Source organism: Macaca mulatta, chromosome 3 (assembly GCF_049350105.2).
Source record: "Macaca mulatta isolate MMU2019108-1 chromosome 3, T2T-MMU8v2.0, whole genome shotgun sequence".
Classification (NCBI taxonomy): domain Eukaryota; kingdom Metazoa; phylum Chordata; class Mammalia; order Primates; family Cercopithecidae; genus Macaca; species Macaca mulatta.
In genome coordinates this window covers 4,057,614-4,079,768 of record NC_133408.1, presented here as the reverse complement: position 1 = coordinate 4,079,768, position 22,155 = coordinate 4,057,614, and the positions used below count along the sequence as shown (strand labels likewise).

Genomic DNA, 22,155 nt, shown 5'->3' with positions numbered 1-22,155 from the left:
CAAAATCCAGTTTTAGCAAGAACACTGCTAAGTGACTTCAGCCAGAACTGCCCCACCCCACATCTGATCATCCTCATCAGAACCACGTGCTCATCCTCCGGCACCCAGGTGATGACTGATCACCCCGCCTCCCCTCAGCCAGAATCCTGTGAGGCCAGTTTAGCCAGAATCCGCTCCCCCTGCTGTTTCTTCTTAGTGATGTTCCATCCACGGACCCCACTCTGCTCCTGGGCCATCAACTCCCATTCGCTGGGGCTGTATTCAGAGTGGAGCCCAGTCTCTCTCCACCACCGCGAAATCCCACTGCCCTGGTCCCAGCACCCACCGCACTGGTCCTGAGTAGTCAGTCCCCTTCCGGTCTTTAGCGAAGGTCATTGAATAAATTTCCTTTCACGGCAGGCACACCCTTAAATGCAGACACGTGTGTCCTGGGAGGATTACGAACGCTTCCCCGGCCCTGCGCATCAGGGGTCCCAGGAGACCCACCCAGACCAAGCCCCTCTCAGGGTGGGAAGAGTATGGGGCAAGAAGAGGAGGCTCGGCCCAGGACGCTGGCCGCGGGCTGGCTCGTGCAGGGGGTGAGCGCTTAAGACAGCCTCATCTTCCACTCCAAGTGTGGTCTCCATCTTGTTGGTCACTTTATGAAAGTCAAGCCTATTGACTCAGTCAGGGTCCTGGCAGGAAAGAGGCCAGGGCGCAGACAGAGATAGGGATGGCTCCAGGGGTGTGTGGCCCCAGGCTGTGCGGGGGGGTCCTGGAGCACCTCCACCCCAGCCTGAAGAACATCCAGGCGGAGCAGGAGGAGAGCTGGGCTGTGTAGGGGTTGGGGGACACGGCCAGCCCACAACCCCAATTCCCCTCCATCTGCCTGCAGTTGGAGGAGGCAACCTCTGCTAAACCTGGCCCGAGGCAGGAGCCAGGGCTCTGTCTACTGGGGCCACAGGGAGAGTGGAGAGGGTGCCGGAGCTCCCAGGACAAGGGGAGGGGCCACCCCAACCCCGTCAAGCACGTCGAGGAGGAAGAGGAGGAGCTCACACCGCCCCAGCGTCAGCCCCACGCCTGCACCAGCCTCACACGCCTGCACCAGCCTCACACGAGCTTGGGGGCGTTTGAGGGTCAATGTCTGCCCTACAGATGTGAGCACGCATGTGTGTGTGCAGGACCTTTGACCGCAGCCTCCCATGCACCCCTGGAAAGGTGCTTTGCCTCTCTCCCTCACTCACCACGTGCAGGGCAGTGGGTACCAACACGCACGTGCACCCCGCATCTCTCTGCTTCTGCAGCCCTGACTGACCAAGGCCCCCCAGGCGGGCTCCAGCCCTCCAGGCACCTCCCCAAGCCATGGTGCCCGCCACAGGGTCTGACCTCAGGGCTCCTCCAGGGCGGGCCAAGTCCCCGGGCTCCTCCCCTGCCCACAGGGGGCGAGGGGCACAGCACTGACCGGCCCCTGGACCACTCGTCTGAACTCTGAATCCTCCTAGACGGTGATCCCAGCCGGGCAGTTAGCTTGAGCAAGCTGAGTACTTACAGGACGTCACCAAACACAAGGTCCGAGCCCACATTCCAAGACCTCAGCGCTGCTGACGACGTTCTCCTGAGTCCATGAACCTCTTGATGGTTCTCATGGCCTCCTCCTGTGGACGGGGCAGGGCCAGCAGGTTCGGCACCTGCACGCACACCTGGCTCGACTCCTCGTGCCCGCCCTGCAGACCCTCAGCCCTCTCCCTCTTTCCTGCCCACCCCTCTGGAGACGGGTCCTCTGGTCCTGGCCTCCCCTGTGGAAGAATGAGGGTAGCGAGGGGCTGGGTCAGCAGCATGGCAGTGGGGGAGCCCACGGCCTCCACAGAGGGAGCCACCCAGCCTCCTGAAGGAAGTGGCCGGGCAGCGCTGGCACCATGCCACATCCCTGCCAGAGCAATGGGGCCAGCGTGGCCAACCCATCCAGTGGTCCCCGTCCGGCTGAGAGTCCCCAGAAGGCAGCACCCTCTTACTGGGAAGTCAGGCAGGGCTCTATGCAGGCGCTGACACTCACAGGGCTCCCACAGGCCTGTGTGGACCCCCAAGAGCCAGGAGGCCGCCTGCTGACAGTCCCTCTTAGGGTCTGGATCGTGGGCAGTTCAGCACGGCATGGAGTGCTTCCAGGCTGTGGTGTCCTCATGTTGCCGAGGCCTGAGCTCCCTGGAGGAAAAGCACCACCTTCCAAGCCGTGGGGCGGAACACTGGTGAGGCTCAAAGCCCTGGAGGGGACGGCCCCCAGACAGAGGCATGGACAGTGATCTTACAAACATAAGAGTAATCTGAAAACCTTATACTTTAGTTAGAGAAAGGGCGTTTGAATATTTCCTTTTTAAGACACAGACCCCCTGAGAAGATATATAAAGGGATTGGGCTGGGTGTGGTGGCTCACGCCTATTATCCCAGCACTTTGGGAGGCTGAGGCGGGTGAACCCAGGAGTTTGAGAACAGCTTGGCAACACTGCGAGACTCTGTCTCTACAAAAAATTTTAAAAAGCAAAAAACCCCAAAATTAGTCGGGTGTGATGGCATACCTTAGTCCCAGCTACTCAGGAGGCTGATGGGGGAGCATTGCTTGAGCCTGGGAGGTCAAGGCTGCAGTGAGCTGAGATGGTGCCACTGCATTCCAGCCTGCGTGACAGAGGAGACCCTGTCTCAAAAAAAAAAAAAAAAAAGGACTTGGGAGAAGCCCCACTGGGTCTCACAGCCAGGCTCTCCTGGGCTTTGTGGTTTTCACACTGTGGGATGCACCAGGACCAGGTGTGGGCAGCCATGGGTGTGAGGGTCTCCCACGGGCCGGTGACCACATGTGGCTTCGGGAGGGGGGTCCCCACAGGCCTGTGACCATGTGTAGCTTCTGGGGGGGCTCCAGTTTATTTTTTGCAACTATAACCAGCCTGATTTCCCAGGGTCTCCCTACAGGTGCGGGGCAGGGGGAGAGACTCCAGAGGGGGCTGCGGAGTCACCGGGAAACGCAGGCGAGGGAGTCCCGGGCCGGAGGCGGTGGCCGCTCCTCACGGGGTCAGGGGCCTCCTTCGGCCACCATTGCCTTAGCAGTGCCGAGTTCTTTCTGGGGCAATCACCACTGTTGGTTTCATCTCCCAGCACTGCCCACTGGCCGCAGCGCCTCCTGCCCCCACGTTGCACCCCTTTCGGCGGTCATTTCCTTCCCTGGGGTGGAGGCAAGTGTAGAGCCAGCTCTTAGAGAGAGGCCAGCCACCTGCAGAGTGGAAACCCTCCTGGGCCCCCTTGCCCTCCCCCAGTCCTAACCTATCCCTTCCCCCATGAGCCTGTGCCCCTGCCAGCAAGGGCATCCATCCCACACTCTGGGCCTGGCCGTCTCACACCCCACACTCTGGGCTGATCTTCAAAGGGAAGCTGCTGTTTATTTAATTGTCCTTGGACTGCCTGGACTTTCATTAAGACCCTGAATCAAAAGAGGGGAAAAAAGGCATTTTAAAGATGGCTGAAGGCCGGGTGCAGTGGCTCACACCTGTAATCCCAGCACTTTGGAAGGCTGAGGTGGGCAGATCACAAGGTCAGGAGTTCAAGATCAGCCTGGCCAACATGGTGAAACCCCGTCTCTACTAAAAATATAAAAATTAGCCAGGTGTAGTGGTGGACACCTGTAATCCCAGCTACTTGGGAGGCTGAGGCAGAAGAATCACTTGAACCCGGGAGGCGGAGGGTGCAGTGAGCCGAGATCACGCCACTGAACTCCAGCCCAGCCAACAGAGTGAGACTCTGTCTCAAAAAAAAAAAAAAAAAAAAGAAAGAAAAGAAAAGAAAAAAAAGATGGCTGAAGCCTTGAAACACTGGGTTAGTGATGCTTGTGTTCTTAGCCCTGCAGGGCTGCGGGACTTCCACCTCCAGCTCCGCCTCACACTGCTCCTGGGGGTTCCCTGTGCTCTGGAGGCAGGGCTGTGCGCGGCAGGGTGGGGCACCAGCCGGGCCTGAGACCCCACCTGCCCTCCAGGACCTGCTGACCCCACTAGGCCTTCGGTTCTGCCTTGCCCAATGGCCAACTGAACAGAGCCCCTGTGGGCCCTGCATGGCCACGCCTCCAGGAGGCTACTCCACGGTGAGGTCAGGGGGCGACTGCCATCCTCCCCATCTCTGGGAGGGACGCAGCTCCCAGCCCACATGCACCCGCCTTGGACGGGGAAGGAAGGGGTGCCCCCTTCAGTGTGTGAACCCCCAGCACTTCCCTCTGTGGGGACCGCATGTTTTCTTACAGAAAGAACTTTGCTCTCCAGGCATATTTTGCTGAAACAGCTCGTAAGGGATGGCGCCTGGCTGGTGCCTCTGCCCGCTATGGGGAGCGGGAAACAATATAGGAAGTTCTGTACTCTCTGATCGATATATCGGTAAAATGAAAACTGCTCTAAAAATAGTCTTTTAACTTAAAGGAGGAGAATAATTAGGCCAAGGGCTTGGCCATTTTCTGAACAAATCTAGTTTTGTGGGTTCCCAGATGCCTGAGTCCCCTCCCAGGGTAGGGGCAACCTGCCCTGGGCAGTCTGTGCCCGGGGCTCTCAGAGCCACCAGTGTGTCCAGGCTCTCCCCAGCTCTCCGACTCCTGAATGCACCCAGGGCAGCCTGCCAGGCCAGCAGTGGGCGGGTATTTGCTTGCATTTGCTTTGACAAATCACCACTCTTCGTGGAGGCTCCAGGAGCGTGATTTACTGGGCGTGTGATGACTATAGCTCCCGTAGCCAGGCCTGCCTGTCAACCAGTGCTTTTGGCTTTCACTGAGGGGTGGACTTCACTATGGGGCATTGCCAGCTGATCAGGACCCCAAGTCCTAAAGCAGAGCCACTGTATCCACTCCACCTGCCCATGGGAGCTCCGTGCCCAGCGGTGAGCCCAGAGGGACGACGACCTCCTGTAGAGGGGTCCCCACCAGTCCTAGCAGCCAAAGGTGCCCTAAGAGTGAAAGGACATACCAGATTGTCCTCCTGACAGGAGTGACCAGGGCAGGAGAGCTGCTATTTCTGGCCTACGGCCCATTTTTCAGAGTAAATTCATTTTCTAGGCAGATGCACACACTCTCTCACATACATTCCTACAACTCTGTTCTCCAGATCATTCCTTCAGCCAGCTTTTTCTCAGCCGGGATTCCAGAAAATAATAAAGCCTTGCAAAATGCTCTTGAGTGGCTGTCCTCGGTTCACCAAGGGTGGTGGGAGCCAGGCCCTTTCTAGGTACCGGGGGCAAGAAGGTAGTTTCGTGGGGTCTCCAGCATCAGCTCCACTCCTTCACTCCCTCCCAGATCACTAGTGCGAAGGAACATGCCAGGCCTCTCCTCTAGGACAAAAACTAGTGTTTCTCTTGGATTCACTGAAACAAGCTGGGCTGCCCCTTCTTACAGATGGGGCTTGGGGCCCGTGGAGGGGAAGGGCCTGCGAGGTCCTGTTGGTGATGACCAGGCCAGCCGAGAGCCCAGGGGAGTCCCTGTCCTCAGTCTGTGTCTTGATGTCCTCCCACCCGGTCACACAGGGTCACACTAGGTCTCAGGGCTGCAGCGGGTTGTATTCAACCCAGTGGCCCCCACACACTCCTTCAAGGACCAGCCTCCCATGCCCAGTTTCTGCCACTTCCTCTCTGGGCCTGTGCCCGGCAGCAGGACACCCCTTCCCACAGGCAGAGCAGCCCCGCACTCTAGTCCATTGAAAAGCCTGGTGAGATGCCAGGCCAGGCCATGAGCGTGGAGCCTGGCGGTGTGTGTCAGGAGGAGGTGGTGGTGCTGACTCGAGAAGCCTGACTCACAAGGACTCCAGAGGGAGCAACTGACATGACGTGTCTCCTGATGGGGGGGTGGCCCAACTGTGAGGGCATCTCCACCACCTCACCATCATCGTCAGAGCCACAGGATTTGGGGGACAGAGGAACATGGTAGACAACACTACAGAGACGGCCAGCAGAATCCAGAGTGTCGGAAGTTCTACAGGACAAAGGACCAGGTTTCTTCAACAGATAAATGAGAATGATGGGGGAGGGGGACGGAAGCTCTCGGCATTCCAGAGGGACTTCAGAGTCACAGCGAGCCTTGGACTTTGTACTCAAACAAACCAACTCTGAAAAGACAGGAGACAACCAGGGAAATTTCAACACTGCTAGCAGATTATCACAAAGAATTCGTGGTTCATTTTTTAGGTGTGATAAGGGTAGTACAGTTATGTTTTTGTAAGAGTCCCTATTCTGTACAGCTACCCACTGAAGCATTTTTCTGCTGAAATAAGGTCAGGGGTTGCTTTAAAAGAATCCAGGGAGAGGAGGGGTGAGGGACAGTGGGCTGGAGGAGGGAAGAAGGGTTACAGGTCAGACGGGGCTGCCATGATGCTGCTCCCTCTCAAGTTCTTGATGTTTGGAAAAAATGCATGATAAAAAGTTAAAGGTATACGGCCCAAAATTAACAATAATTACAAAACCAAGCCTGTCCTTACAGTGAGGCTAAACTCTTTCATTTCTTCTAACTCTAGCCCAGGGGTCAAAAACAAAAGGGAGGATCACAGGCCCCAGGGAGGTGCAGGAGGAAAATATTAATACTTGTTCTTCTTTCAAAATCTCATCTTTAAAAGTATTTAAGATGCCTATATTCTACAATCTATGTAATATTTCACCATTAGCTAGTCCATTTGACAAGCGTTAAAAAATCAATGTGTCAGGCTGGGCGTGGTGGCTCACGCCTGTAATCCCAGCACTTTGGGAGGCTGAGGCGGGCGGATCACCTGAGGTCAGGAGTTTGAAACCAGCCTGGTCAACATGGTGAAACCCCATCTCTGCTAAAAATACACCAATTAGCTGGGCGTGGTGGTGTGTGCCTGTAACTCCAGCTACTCAGGAGGCCGAGGCAGGAGAATCACTTGAACCTGGGAGGCAGAGATTGCAGTGAGCTGAGATCGCGCCACTGCACTGCAGCCCGCGTGACACAGTGAAACTCCATCTCAAAAAAAAAAAAAAAAAAAAAAAAATCAATGTGTGTACATGTATCGGGAGTGTGCACTCAAACTCTTTTGATTGTTAAAGGATAGGTTTCACAAAAGCTTGGAGACCACACTTCTAGAACCCTGCCCTTGTAGGCCCAAAGCTACGCACCCTGGTGGACTTCCATGAGCTGTGACCACCAGCCACCACGACGGTATGCCCAGCCCACCCTGGTCCCAGCTAGCTCTGACCCCTGCCCTGCCGGCATCGCCCTGAGATTCTTCCGCAAATTACGGTCTTCTCAGACTCTTTGTTGCCCCTGGAGTCTCGGTGCTGGGTTCTCAACAGGCAGAACCACAGGGCTGCATTTCGGGTTGTCTCTGAAAAATGACCTGCCAATAGAAAGTTGGGGACGAAAGCCCTCCAACAGTATGTCCAAGCGACCCCCAAGAGAAACCACAGTGGGGTGCTGGAGGATCCCCAACGAGGCACCCCTGACCTCCCTGCTGTTACTTCCACCCACATCAGAGTCCTGAGGCCTCTTCTGATTTCCTACTTGGACGTGCCTGAAATGCCGCTTCCAAAACCCGCATTCCCATGGTTGGAGAGGCCACAAGGGAGGGCCCTTGTGGTATTTTTTCAGGACCCAAAACCACGAAGATGCCAAGAATCACAACTTTCACACAAAGGACACACTTTCTTTGATGGAATCTTCAGATCGCACATCACAAAGGCAGCACGCCATCATTCTTTGAAATGTCCCAAAACACGTAAAGAATGTTCCGCCGCAGATCCAGCTGGTTTCACGGGTGTGTGGCCTCCTCTTCCGAAGTCATTTCATTCTTCGGGGCCTTTAACATGCTCTGGCAGCAAGCGCGGAGAGGTGGAGAACAGGCAGCGTTTGTGCTGAGAGTGGGCTGAGAGTGCGGCCCTGCCCACTCTGGCCTGGGGCATCCCATCTCGGCCAGGTTCTGGGCTTTGCATTCTCATTTAATTCTTCCCAGGCAAGAGCACAAGGAAACAAGCAGAAGGAATTCAGAGAAACAGCTGCAGGCCCCAGCTCAAAGGCCAACACCAAAAGTGAACACCTCTGGGCGCTCTTGCCTTCAAGAAGGTGGGGAGGTTCAGAGAAGGCAGCATCCACCCCTCGCAGGGAACCTCAGTTCCCGGTCTGTGGTCCTGTGAAGGACGTCAGGCTGGCAGATTGGAGCACACCCCTTCTTTTTAACCCCTCTGAAAGCTTCCTTGAATGTGCCAGTCCCGCCCGCTGGAGCAGGAAGGAAAACAGAAGGCCTAGGACACTAGAGGGGTCCCGAGCTTTCCAGAGCTCTGGCCACCAGCAGGTCTGACTGTTCAGGGCCAGACACACACCGACCACATCCTGACCTCAGGATGGCCCGCGGAAGTACCTGGCATTTCTTCTTAGCCAAATCCCTTCATTAAAAGACAGGTGAGGGTTCCAACACCGCACTCTTCATTCTCAAAACTCTTATTTCAGGGCTGAAGCCCAGATGTCCAGCCCGTGGGAAATCCCCTTAGCCTGAGCTTGGCACCCAGAAACTGGAGACTAAATGTGCAGGGACTGGGGTGTGAGTCCTTCCACAGGGATGGGGATGGGGGCCACAGTCCACACACACCACACCACATACCTCACACACATCACACACCACACCACACCAACACCACACCACACACGCCCCGCACTCACCACATACCACACACACTACACACCACACACAACGCATCACACCATGTCACATACACACATCACATATCACACACACACCACATGCCATACCACCCACACACTACACACCCACATCACATCACACACACACCACAGGACACACATCACACACACCACACGCCTGACAACACATCATACACCACACACTACACACCTCACACACACCATATACCACACATACCACACCATATATCACACACACAATCACACACCACACATCACACACCACACATATATACAACACACCTCATACTACACACACAAGGCACCACATATCTCACACACACCATATATCACACACATCACACACCACATACTTCACACACATTGCATACCCACCACACACTACACACCACATACCTCACACCCCTCACACACAGATATGCACTATATATCTCACACACAGCACACACCACACACACCCACATACCTCCCACACACACCATACACAATTACATCTCAACTCACATATATAGCATACACCACATACCTTACACCCCCACACACCACACACTACATAGCTCACATATACACAACACACACTTACCTGACACACACGCCACACACACTCCACATCCCTCACACACACAACACATACACACATCACACAGTATATATCACACATACACAATACATACCTCACATACACACCACATACCTCACACAACCATACACTACACACATACATCGCACACTACCTACTTCACACACATACTGCATACCTCACACATTTCACAAACACACCACACACCTCACACACCTTATACACAGTGCACACACACCACACCCCTCACACGTTTCCTTGCAGAGCCATCTCCACACACCCACACTGCTGTTCCCATGAGTCCCCACGAAGGCACACACCTCCAAGGCTGTCCACCCTGTTCCCGTGTGGCTCTGCGCTCCCCAAATTCACCCCATTTCCCCTGCAGCCTGGCCCCCACCCTCTGCCCCCCTGAGACCAGGGCCATCAGCACAGCCTCTGCTGCCACTGGCCTTGTCCCCTGAACCCGCCATGCACCCCCACGTTGGCTGTGTCTTCCTCTCCCTCCACTGGACAGGATGGGGCTCCCCAACTCCTCACAGCTACCCCGGCCACCAACTTCTACTGGAGGCGTGTCTGCCTCCCCCGCGTCCCCCACCCCAGCTCCTCACAGCTACCCCGGCCACCAACTTCTACTGGAGGCGTGTCTACCCTCCCCCGCGTCCCCCACATTGCCTGGCACCCACCCTGCCACTCACTCACTGGCTCCTAGCCCACTTCTTGAAGTCGCTGCCCGCACAGTCCTGGAACTGGTTGTCACCTACCTGTCCCTCACGCTCGGTCCCCCTAGAGCCCGAGCCACCGCCCACCTTCCCGCCTCCCCCAGGACTTGTGGGGAGACTGCAAGGGTGGGACAGACCCCAGAAGGCACGGCAGACGGGACGCGGGAAAGTGCTGGAGTGTGTGTGTGCGTGAGCCTGTGTGGTGTGTGGAGTGTGTGTGGTGTGTGTGTGCCTGTGTGGTATGTGTGTGTGGTGGGTGGTATGTGAGGTGTGTTTGGTGTGGGTGGTGTGTGTGATCGGTGGTGTGTATGTACACAGTGTGCAGGGGGTGTGCTGGGTGTGTGTGTGGTGGGTGATGTGTGTGTGGTGGGTGATGTGTGTGTGGTGTGTGTCTGATGTGCAGTATGTGTGTGCTTGTGTGGTATGTTTGGTGGGTGGTGTGTGGGGTGTGTGTGGTATGTGTGTGTGGGGTGTGTATGTGTGTGTGGTGTGTGGGTGTGTGTGGTATGTGTGGTGGGTGATGTGTATGATGTGTAGGGTTTGTGATGTGTGGGATGTGGGGTGTGTGTGGCATGTGATATGGGTGTGTGGGGTGTGGGGTGTGTGTGGTGGGTGATTGTGTGGTGTGTGGGGGCCGTGTTGGGTGTGTGTGTGGTGGGTGGTGTGTTTGTGGTGTGTGGGGTATGGTGTGTGGGTGGTTGGTGATGTAATGTGTGTGTGGTAGATGTGTGTGTGTGTGTGGTGGGTGATGTGTATGGTGTGTAGGGTGTGTGATGTGTGGGATGGGTGTGTGTGGCATGTGATATGGGTGTGTGGGGTGTGGGATGTGTGTGTGGTGGGTGATATGTGTGTGTGGTGTGTGGGGGCTGTGTTGGGTGTGTGTGTGGTGGGTGGTGTTTGTGGTGTGTGGGGTATGGTGTGTGGGTGGTTGGTGATGTGTGTGTGGTAGATGGTGTGTATGTGTGGTGGGTGGTGTGTGTGTGTGGTGGAGGGTGTGGTTTGTGTGTGGTGTGTGGTGTGTGCTGTGTGTGTGTGTGTGTGGTAGGTGGTGTGTGTGTGGTAGGTGGTGTGTGTGTGGTATGTGGGGTGTAGGGGTGTGTGGTGTGGTTTGTGTGTGGTGGGTGGTGTGTGTGTGTGGTGGAGAGTGTGGTTTGTGTGGTGTGTGGTATGTGGGGTGTGTGTGGTAGGTGGTGTGTGTGTGGTAGGTGGTGTGTGTGTGGTAGGTGGTGTGTGTGGTGTAAGTGTGGTGTGTGGAGTGTGTGGTGGGTGGTGTATGTATGCAGTGTATGTGTGGTAGGTGGTGTGTGTGTGGTATGTGGGGTGTGGGGGTGTGTGGTGTGGTTTGTGTGTGGTGGGTGGTGTGTGTGTGTGGTGGAGAGTGTGGTTTGTGTGGTGTGTGGTATGTGGGGTGTGTGTGGTAGGTGGTGTGTGTGTGGTAGGTGGGGTGTGTGTGGTATGTGGGGTGTGCGGGTGTGTGGTGTGGTTTGTGTGTGGTGGGTGGTGTGTGTGTGGGTGGAGAGTGTGGTTTGTGTGGTGTGTGGTATGTGGGGTGTGTGTGGTAGGTGGTGTGTGTGTGGTGTGTGTGTATGTGTACCATGTGTGCTCAGTAGGACCAGGAGGGGACAGGACCCCAACACGGAGCAGCACCTGCAGCAGGCAGAGGAGCCCTGACCTCCAGAGTCACTGAAGTCGGGAGAACTTTTTAGGGGTCCTCAGAAGGGCCCTCCTCACCCGGTGGGGCCGCCCACCCTGCAGGACCTCATCTGGTGCTGGTGGGCTTCGGGCTGGTGACAGGCTCCTGGGTCTGTCACCAGGCAGGGATGGGGATGCCTGGGGGCCAGGCATGGGATGTTCCAGGCAGCCTGTCCCCTAGAGGGTCTGTGCCTCCCACCCAGAGACATTTCTGGAGCGGGGCCGCCAGGAGGGGCCGAGGAGAGTGCGGCCAAGCGCCCAGGCAGAAACTTTGGGCCCGGCAGGCGGCCTGTGATGCTAGCACCTGTGGCTTGAGGGGGTGGCGGACGCCTTGTGCCATCAGCCAAAGAGGAGGGGAAGGCAGGGGTGTCCCAGGGGTGGCGCTGCCTGGAGCCCATGGTCGGCCTGAGGACCTCTGCCTGGGTCTGGGCAGGACCCTCCTCCGCCCTGACCTGCGCGTGAACCCGTTCTGTTCTGAGCACAGGGCATGTGTGTGATGCGCAGGGACAGGGCCCGACCTGGGCAATGCCCACTCCCTTTCCTCCTCTGACTGCCACTCTCCACGTCTCACCCTGCCTCTCCCCACATGCCCTTCCCCACGGGGAATTGCCTGTTCCACCTATTTTCCCAGCGCCCCAGGCCCCGCAGTCATCCTGCCCACGCCAGCCTTCTAAATGAGCTAACCGTCCACACTGTGCCTTCCCCTCCCCACCCCTGACGGCAGCACCCCCTCCACGTGGACCTGAGTCCCACTGGCTGGGATCCATCTATTGCATAGTTATTACCACAGTCATGAAATATTCTGAAGATAATCACGCAGGGAAGGACTGTGTCACCCTCTAAAGACATGTGGCTGGTGTGGGGAAGAGGAGGGGCAGACACAGCAGCAGCTATCCCCAGCATGATGAGTTGGATTGGACCCCAAAAGCGGTGGGGAGCCATGGAGGGTTCAGGCAGGTTGGAGGGGCCGGTCGTCCTGCATGGAGTCTCCGAGCCCAGCGTCCTGTTTGCCTTTCTCTCTTACCTTCCAGCTCTGTCCATGGAGCCCCCTGCAGTGGGGCCAGTGAGCCTCCTGGCGGATCTGAGGGTCCAGAAAGCAGCAGCCACAAAGCACTGTGGGGCCGGAGACACTGCACCTGGGGCGGTGAAGCCTCCTCTCCCTGTTAGATCCTGGGGCCCCTGCGGGTCTCAGGCCATGGTCAGGACAGTTTGCAGTCAGCCAGGAAGCACGGGGCCAGCTGCCCAGCACCTCCTGCCACTTGCGTCCCTGACCCTTCCCATCCCGCCCCGGCTCCAACTCCATCTTTGATGCCTGGCTGCTGTCAGGGCTGCAGCCTCAGTGCTCCTGCTTCCCCTCTGCTCACACCCAGGCTGGAGAGCTTCCTCCCTTAGCCCTGGCACTGGCAGGAGGCTCAAACCACGGAAGGCCCTGTCCCACCTCAATTTTATGTTATTTCTATTTTTTTGAGACAGGGTATTGCTCTGCCACCCCAGGCTGGAGTGCAGTGGCGCAATCTTAGCTCACTGAAGCCTTGACCTTCTGGGCTCAAGCGATCCTCCTCTTCAGCACTTCCCGCCTCCTCTCCCCGACCCACCCAGCCCCCTGGCACCCCTGTGGACCGTGACCCCCTGAAGCCACAAACCCCGAGCTGAGCTAAACGTCCACCTGTACTGCTCGAGGTACGGGGCGCCCAGCACTCCAGAGCCCCGTTCCATTTCCACATCGCAAATCCTCGGGGCGCATTTCCTAGGAGATACAAGAAGTGCATCCACACGTCCCCAAGTCCTTTCGCTCAGGGAGTGCTGACTGGTGTCAGCCTTCCAGAAATGACTTGCTAAGCACTTCCATCCCACACAGACCTGCTTCCTGAAGCCCAGCCTCGTCTCTCTGTGCCTGTGTGTCATCCTTGCTGGCTCTTACACACCGCGAGGCAGGCTGTGTCTGCAGCCGCAGCCATCAGAGGCCTGGAGGTAGCGGAAGCAGCTCTGGTGTGCACTCAAAAGCTCCTTGCGGCTTGCTCCAGCTACTCACTTATCATCATATGGAGTAGAGGGTGTGTGTGAGAGTGCGGTGTGTGTGAGTGCAGTGTGTGTGAGTGCGGTGTGTGAGTGCGGTGTGTGTGTGAGTGTGGTGTGAGTGCGGTGTGTGTGTGAGTGCGGTGTGTGTGTGAGTGCAGTGTGTGTGAGTGCGGTATGTGTGTGAGTGCGGTGTGTGTGAGTGCAGTGTGTGTAAGTGTGGTGTGAGTACGGTGTGTGTGTGAGTGCGGTGTGTGAGTGCAGTGTGTGTGAGTGCGGTGTGTGAGTGCGGTGTGAGTGTGGTGTGTGTGTGAGTGTGGTGAGTGCGGCGTGTGTGTGAGTGCAGTGTGTGAGTGCAGTGTGTGAGTGCGGTGTGTGTGTGTGTGGTGAGTGCAGTGTGAGTGCAGTGTTTGTGTGAGTGCGGTGTGTGTGTGAGTGTGGTGAGTGCGGTGTGTGAGTGCGGTGTGTGAGTGCGGTGTGTGAGTGCGGCGTGTGTGTGAGTGTGGTGAGTGCAGTGTGAGTGTGGAGTGTGAGTGCGGTGTGTGTGTGAATGCGGCGTGTGTGTGTGTGGTGAGTGCGGTGTGTGAGTGCGGTGTGTGAGTGCGGCATGTGTGTGAGTATGGCACGTGAGTGTGGTGCGTGAGGGCGGCGTGTGAGTGCAGTGTGTGAGTGCAGTGTGTGTGTGTGGTGTGAGTGCGGTGTGTGAGTGCGGCGTGTGAGAGTGCGGTGTGTGTGTGAGTGCGGCGTGTGAGAGTGCGGTGTGTGTGTGAGTGCGGTGTGTGAGTGCGGTGTGTGTGAGTGCAGTGTGAGTGCGGCGTGTGAGTGCGGCGTGTGTGAGTGCGGTGTTTGTGTGTGTGCGGTGTTTGTGTGTGTGCGGTGTTTGTGTGTGAGTGCGGCATGTGTGTGTGGTGTGAGTGCAGTGTGTGAGTGCGGTGTGTGAGTACGGTGTGTGAGTACGGTGTGTGAGTGCAGTGTGAGTGCGGTGTGTGTGTGAGTGCGGTGTGTGTGTGAGTGCGGTGTGTGAGTGTGGTGTGAGTGCGGTGTGTGAGTGCAGTGTGTGTGTGAGTGCGGTGTGTGAGTGCGGTGTGTGTGAGTGCAGTGTGAGTGCGGCATGTGAGTGCGGGGTGTGTGTGAGTGCGGTGTGAGTGCGGCGTGTGTGTGTGAGTGTGGCGTGTGTGTGTGTGGTGTGTGAGTGCGGTGTGTGTGTGAGTGCGGTGTGTGAGTACAGTGTGTGAGTGCGGTGTGAGTGCAGTGTGTGTGTGAGTGCGGTGTGAGTGTGGTGTGTGTGTGAGTGCGGCGTGTGAGTGCAGTGTTTGTAAGTGTGGTGTTTGTGTGTGAGTGTGGCGTGAGTGTGGCGTGTGAGTGCAGTGTGAGTGCGGCATGTGTGTGAGTGCGACGTGTGTGAGTGCAGTGTGTGAGTGCGTTGTGTGTGTGAGTGCAGTGTTTGTGAGTGCGGTGTTTGTGTGAGTGCGGCGTGTGTGTGTGTGAGTGTGGTGTGTGAATGCAGTGAGTATGGTGTGTGAGTGCGATGTGTGAGTACGGTGTGTGAGTATGGTGTGCGTGTGAGTACGGTGTGTGAGTGCGGCGTGTGTGAGTGTGGCGTGTGTGAGTTCGGCGTGTGTGTGGGTGCGGCGTGTGTGTGTATGTGGTGTGTGAGTGCGGTGTGTGAGTGCGGTGTGTGAGTATGGTGTGTGTGTGAGTGCGGTGTGTGAGTGCGGCGTGTGTGTGAGTGCGTGTGTGTGAGTGCGGTGTGTGAGTGCGGCGTGAGTGTGTGTGAGTGCAGTGTGTGTGAGTGCGGCGTGTGAGTGCGGCGTGTGTGTGAGTGCGGCGTGTGTGTGTATGGTGTGTGAGTATGGTGTGTGTGTGAGTGCGGTGTGTGAGTGCGGCGTGTGTGTGAGTGCGTGAGTGCGGTGTGTGTGAGTGCGGCGTGTGTGTGTGAGTGCGGTATGTGAGTGCAGTGTGTGAGTGCAGTGTGAGTGCAGCATGTGTGTGAGTGCGGTGTGTGAGTGCGGTGTGTGTGTGACTGCAGTGTTTGTGTGTGAGTGCGGCATTTGTGTGTGAGTGCGGCGTTTGTGTGTGAGTGCGGCGTGTGTGTGTGGTGAGTGCGGTGTGTGAGTACGGTGTGTGTGTGAGTGTGGTGTGTGAGTGCGGCGTGTGAGTGCAGTGTGTGTGAGTGCGGTGTGTGTGAGTGCAGTGTGTGTGTGAGTGCGGTGTGTGAGTGCGGTGTGTGTGTGAGTGCGGCGTGTGAGTACGGTGTGTGAGTGCGGCATGTGTGTGAGTGCAGTGTGTGAGTGCGGTGTGAGTGCGGCATGTATGTGAGTGCGGCATGTGAGTGCAGTGTATGAGTGCGGTGTGTGAGTGCGGTGTGTGAGTGCAGTGTTTGTGTGTGAGTGCAGTGTTTGTGTGTGAGTGCGGCGTGTGTGTGTGGTGTGTGAGTGCGGTGTGTGAGTACGGTGTGTGAGTACGGTGTGTGTGTGAGTGCGGTGTGTGAGTGCAGCGTGTGAGTGCGTGTGTGTGAGTGCGGTGTGTGTGTGTGTGGTGTGTGAGTGCGGTGTGTGTGTGAGTGCGGTGTGTGAGTGCGGTGTGTGAGTGCAGTGTGTGTGTGAGTGTGGCGTGTGAGTGCATGTGAGTGCGGTGTGTGAGTGCGGGGTGTGTGTGTGAGTGCGGTGTGTGAGTGTGGCGTGTGTGTGAATGTGGTGTGTGTGTGAGTGCGGTGTGTGAGTGCAGTATGTGTGTGTGAAGCCACACCAAACTCATTCCCAGCCTAGGCAGTGAGCCTCCTCTGGCCTGGGCTTAACAAACTGGTCAACGTGACCCACGCAGACAACAAGAGGTAGGACGTCCACTTGCACAGACCCACTTGACCTGGGTGCAGGTGACTTCTTAGTCTTCCCTTCCATGGAACGGTGACTTATGTGGCACACAGCCTTGCCCTGGCCCATGGGGACAGGCAAGCTTGGGACCCAGGAAAGCAATGACACCAGGAGGGCCAGGCCCTTTGCTATCTTGGGGGTACGAGGCCAGAACTCCAAGTCACCAAGCAAAGAGGGCCCCAGAGTCCCCTGTGGTCCCCAAACCTGGCCGGGGTTAGAGTCACTGAGGGGCCTGTACAAATGTCCAGGCCAGCCCAGGCCTGCCACAGTGGGGGAAACTGCCGGGAGGCGAGGCTGGGAGTCTCGTCATCAAGCTTCCCGGGGCTCTTGCTGGAGTCCCGCCTGGGGTTTTAAGGGACATTTGGCAGCAGCTGGACCTCGAGGGAGGAGGTGTTGGGGGACGACCACACATTTGCTCTGGGAATGCTCTGGCATTGCCCCTCGTGTCCCCATGCCCATGCCAGGCGGACAGCGTGTCCACCAAGGCCCTGACCACACGGCCAGCTGTGCTCTCGGGAGTGTGCCACTCGGCTGGCTCTCCGGCCCTGACTCAGCTCAGGTGGGCTCAGCGCCCAGTCTGTGCTTACAGGTTGTCGTTCAGGCCGGAGCCGCGGAGCTTCGCCAGGCCGGAGACACCTAGACAAGAAGTGCCACCTCCAGTGCCCAGGGAGTCCAGGCAGGGACGGATGCCACGAGGGATGATGCAGGGTGGGGACGGTGGTGAACGCACAGGCACAACTCAGTGCTGCCCACCTTCGCCATGTGGGAATGTGGCCCCAGGGAACGAGACTCGTCAGTGGCACTTCCTCTTTCAAAGGCAGGCCATTCCGCTAAAAGAGCTGGAGACATGGCAGGCCAGCAGCACAGGGACGAACGAGGCCACCAGCCACTGTCAGATCACACCACACCTCCGTTCTCACCAACCTTTCGACTTACAAAGGAGGAGATGGCCTCAAGACCCAGTGTACGTATGTGATCAGTTCCACGTGCCACTAACACCAGCCGCCTAGAACTCCAAGAGAGGAAAGCAAGAGCTCCCTTATCATGCGTTTGCTCGGAACTTTAATTTTTTCTCCTCAAGGAAAGTAAAAGAAACTCAGGAGGCTGAGGCAGAAGAATCGCTTGAACCCAGGAGGTGGAGGTTGCAGTGAGCCGAGAGGTCACTGCACTCCAGCCTGGGTGACAGAGCAAGACTCTGTCTAAAAACACACACACACACACACACACAACACACAACACACACACACACCCCATCATCTGGTGAGATTTTTAATGTTTGCAGACATGCTATATGACAACTCACAGGCAGGGTCTAAGTGCTTCCACCGCTTCCACACTTCCCTTGAAGTCACAAAGCAGGATCTACAGAAACTGTGAAAGGCTAGGTTTAGTATATTGTAATCTCTAAGCAATCACTCAGAAAAGATATACAGTAAAATAAAACTGAAAAGATATTTAGCCAAAAAGACAACAAATACATTAAAACGGAAAATGGTAAAATATTAAAACAAGAAAAGGGAGCAGAAGGGACAATCAAAACCAACCGTAAGACCAGACCTCAGTGTTACGGTTCACAACAACAGCACATATGTATCATAACCAGCCCAGGGCAGACCACAGTCGGGCATCAGGAGCGGCAGGACATAGGCCACCAGGAGCAGGGGGAAGGCAGAGAAGCCATGGTGAAGACATGAAGAGAGAGCCACCTTCACCCCTAACCCTGTACCTGTGGGGTCAAGCATGACATCTGAGCCTCTGTCCCTGGACTAGGGGAATAAGGAGATCTCTGGGCCCAGGAAGGCTGGGGGCAGGGGCTGTGAGGAGCTGAGGGGCCTGCAGGTCACGCTGGCCAGGCACCCCATCCAGCACCTCTAGGTGGGTTCCCTCTCACTCCCCGGCCAGGGAGCAGCATCCAACAAAACACCTGCCGCAGGCCTCGGTCTGCCCCTCTGCTGAGCGTCCGATCCGACAAAACACCTGCCGCAGGCCTCGGTCTGCCCCTCTGCTCAGCGTCCGATCCGACAAAACACCTGCCGCAGGCCTCGGTCTGCCCCTCTGCTGAGCGTCAGATCCAACAAAACACCTGCTGCAGGCCTCTGTCTCCTCCTCTGCTGAACATCAGGTGGGTGCTGTCTGGGGCCTCCAGATGCTCCAAGGGGAAGACATGATGCTGGAAGGCTCTGGACGGTGGAGGCCAGTACAGGAGGGGCCATAGGCCTCCTGAAACTCACCTGGGAATGCTAGAAGGGGGCAGAGACAGCTCAGATGAAGCCCCAAGGGATTCCAATGGCATCCCAGGTCCCTCTCCCATCTATCTCCCTCCCGCATCATCACTGCCTCTGAGGCCAGGATACCCCAGGCTCTCCAACCCCACAGATGGGAGGGGGGTAGACTCAGCTTCTGTTCAGCACCAAGGCAGTTGGAGAATGAAGTGGAACCCACATGTGGCTCTGTCCCCCAGGGAGAGAAACCTGCAGACACCCTCCTGAGACTGGGGCAGGGGGAAGGGAAAGCCTGGCCCAGACAGAAGCACAAATTGGTGGCATGGGTCTGGTGTTGAGAACAGGGTCCAACATCACAGCCCCGTTCCCGTTCGGGAGGCCAGCGTCTGGGGCCTCTGCCAGCTCTGTCCCAAACAGAATTCGTTCTCACTTTGGACAGCCCCAGGGGCCCCCTGTGCTCACAGGCAGATCCAGGGGGCAGGAGGGGGCCGTCCCATGCCAAGTGCGGTTGGATGATGAACGACGCCCCCAAAAGCTTTGTTCAGGTCCTAACCCGAGGAACCTGAGAATGGGACCTGATTTGGAAAAGGGGTCTTTGCAGATAGATGGGATTAAGTTAAGGATTCTGAGATGAGAGCCTCCTGGACGAGGGTGGACTTGAGATCCAAGGACATGTTCTTAGAAGAGAAGGGGGAAAGGTGCAGAGACACACCCACGTGAGATGAAGGCAGAGAACTGGAGCGATGCAGACACAAGCCAAGGACTGCCTGGGCCACTGGAAGCTGGGAGCGGCAGGAAGGGTGTTCTCCTGAAGCCTTCAGCAGGAGGTGGCCCTGCCGACACCTTGATTTTGAAGTCTGGCCCCAGGACTCTGAGAGAGTCCATTTCCGTTGCATGCGGCCCCCAGCATGCAGTATTCTGGCATGGCAGCCCCTGCCTCATGCGGCCTGGATCTCGTGTGGGGTCCACTCCCCTCGTCTCCCAGGTGGGGTGCAGCACCTTCATGCTGCCCTCTAAGGACAAGCGCATGAGGCCAGCCTCCCCCACCAGCAGGACGGAATGCACGAGGCCTTTACCAGGACACGCCAGCACCTGGTGTGGTGCTGCTGTCCCGCTGCGGGGCCGAAAGAAGCCAGGGATGAGGGTGGGGGCGCATCTGTGGGTCCTGGAGGCTCCAGACCCCCAGGCCAACTGCACAGCCTGCAGGCAGCGCTGCCTGGCCGACCCTGCCATCTGTCTGTCCATACATCTGACCACTTTCTCTCTGGGGCCGCCCCACCCAGAGTCCCTTTCCTGCCGGAGGCTGGGGCTTTCCTGGCAGCTACTCACCACTCTCCCGGTGTTTGTTCACCGAGGTTTCCCGCCGCTGACGGTTGTTTTGACTTGCTCAGGGTTGTCATGCACCTTTGCCCTGGCTATGTAAGGAGAAGGAGCCTTTATGCAATCCGGGAAGCCCGCGTCAGGCCCAGGAGGTACGCCAGCTCTCTAGGACACTGGCCAAGGTCCCCTGCACTTGGCCGGATCTAGGCAGGGAGTGACGGACCTGCTGGCATCCTCCTGACCCCGGTTTCCAGCTCTCCCCTCCCCCTGTCCACAGCCCAGGGTCAGAGGACAGGCAGCCGCCTGGCCAAGGGGCAGGCCCCCTTGTGCCCTGAATGGTGATGGCCTCTGGGGCCAGAAAGAATGAGGTGGTGAGGGGACCATGGAAGCCGGCCTGGACCTTCGTGAGGGCGATGGCTTGCTGGGCGGGTTCCCCAGGGGCAGAGGCTGGGACAAGATTCAGGGTTACATGGCGGGTGACCCCTGGCCACCCCAGGAGGGGAGAGGGAAGGAGCAGGAGTCAGGACAAAGGGGCAGGTGCCCCATGGGGGTCTTGGGGGGCAGCCACCCATGGGGGACTGGGGAGGCTGCAGAGCCACCTGCAGAGTTGCTCCCGCTGGCAGGAGACACTTGGCTACTTATCCCCCACCTGCCATCAGTCCCTATCAAGGGGCTCCCAGGGACCCTGGCTGCCCAGCATGTCTGGCCTGGCTGGAGGGAGTCCCCAGGTAGTACAGAGCCATCATACGGGCTGGAGGGACAGAGGCTGTTACTGGCGCCCAGGCTTGGGGCGATGCCACAGCAGCCCGGGAGAGGCAGCTGGAGGCAGAGAGAGAGACCGGGCTTCTCCCTGGCAGAACCAGCCACCAGCTGAGCCTGGCTGAGAGGCGGTGAGGGGGCCGGGCCTGGCCCTGGAGCGAGCTCTGTGGGGGGGTCTGGGACTTACAGACAGGCCAGCACCATGCCTCCAAGAGTCAGGGAAGTGAGGCATCAGACAGGCTGTGGCCAAGTCCCACAGAAGAGGCACCGTCTTGAGCCCCCAGTGTGCTCTGCAGGGCCTGGAGGCCCGGACACGTTTTGGGTGGAGGGTGGGGGTCTCAGCCTGGGCCAGGCTCCCCATCTCACCCCTAAGAGTGGCATCGGCCCAGGGTCCGGCCAGGCCCTACTGATGTGTTCTCAGGGGCCAGGACGTTAGTGCAACAGGGCAGCCGCTTGGGACAGGCCGCAGCCGACTGTCCCCGTCCCCAGAGCACTTTCGGCTGCATCTGGGAGCCGCATCCCCTGTTTGTTCTCTGGAACCAGGAAGCCAGGGCTTTCCACTTCCTGGCCGCTGCGGAGGCCACGCTCTTTTTACTCTCCAAATAGGAAGGCTCCCGCCAAGCGAGTGTGGAGAGCTGATCTCAGTGCGGCTGAGGTTAATGGACAGGAAGTGCCGTTACCTAAATGGGCCGATAAGCTGATGAGAAGCCTGAGAAGAAAGCCTTTCCAGGCCTTGACCCAGAGAGCCGGCAGGAAAGCGGCGGGCGTCGCGGCCCCAGCAGGGAAGACCAGCTCCTGAGTTCAAGCCCCAGCTCCATCCGCAGCCTGGCCTCGCCACAGAACCCTCGGCCGCCTGCTCACCCTTCTCTGGACTCCTCAGGGCTCCTGCACACACCTGTGGTTCTGCAAGGGGCAGAAAATATCCCAGAACATCAGAAAAAGAGCCTCCCTCCCCGTGTGTAAGCCCCCATTTACGTGGTGCACTCCCAGGGGCCCCTCTCGGCCTCGAAATTCCCATTGCAGACATGGTCCAGCAAGGCCGGCTGTCTGGCTTTCCGGCAGATGATCAAAATAACAAGTCAGAATGATGGGGGTCTGATGGACATGGGCCACTGACAACCAGGTGACCGCTGAGAGCAAGGAAGAAGCCACGCAGATGCAAGGACCCCAAAGTGGGAAACCCCATGGCAGAGGCAGGGGGCGCCTCAATAACAGACGTCCCACGGTGTCACCTGGGCCCGGTACAGGACAGCAGCTAGCGAGGCCGTGTCACCGGGAGGCTGCGTCACCGGGAGGCTGCGCAGACTGTTGAAGGGGG

General features: G+C 57.6%; 1 long non-coding RNA gene across 1 annotated transcript; it reads right to left on the bottom strand.

The window, feature by feature from the left end:
• Positions 1 to 18,636: 18,636 nt before the first annotated feature.
• Positions 18,637 to 21,533, bottom strand: LOC144339602 (uncharacterized). Its single transcript, XR_013414843.1, has 3 exons — positions 21,518 to 21,533; positions 20,088 to 20,173; positions 18,637 to 18,776 (listed from the first exon to the last, which is right to left on the bottom strand). It is a non-coding gene; the product is annotated as an uncharacterized LOC144339602 (long non-coding RNA).
• Between the last annotated feature and the right edge of the window lie 622 nt (positions 21,534 to 22,155).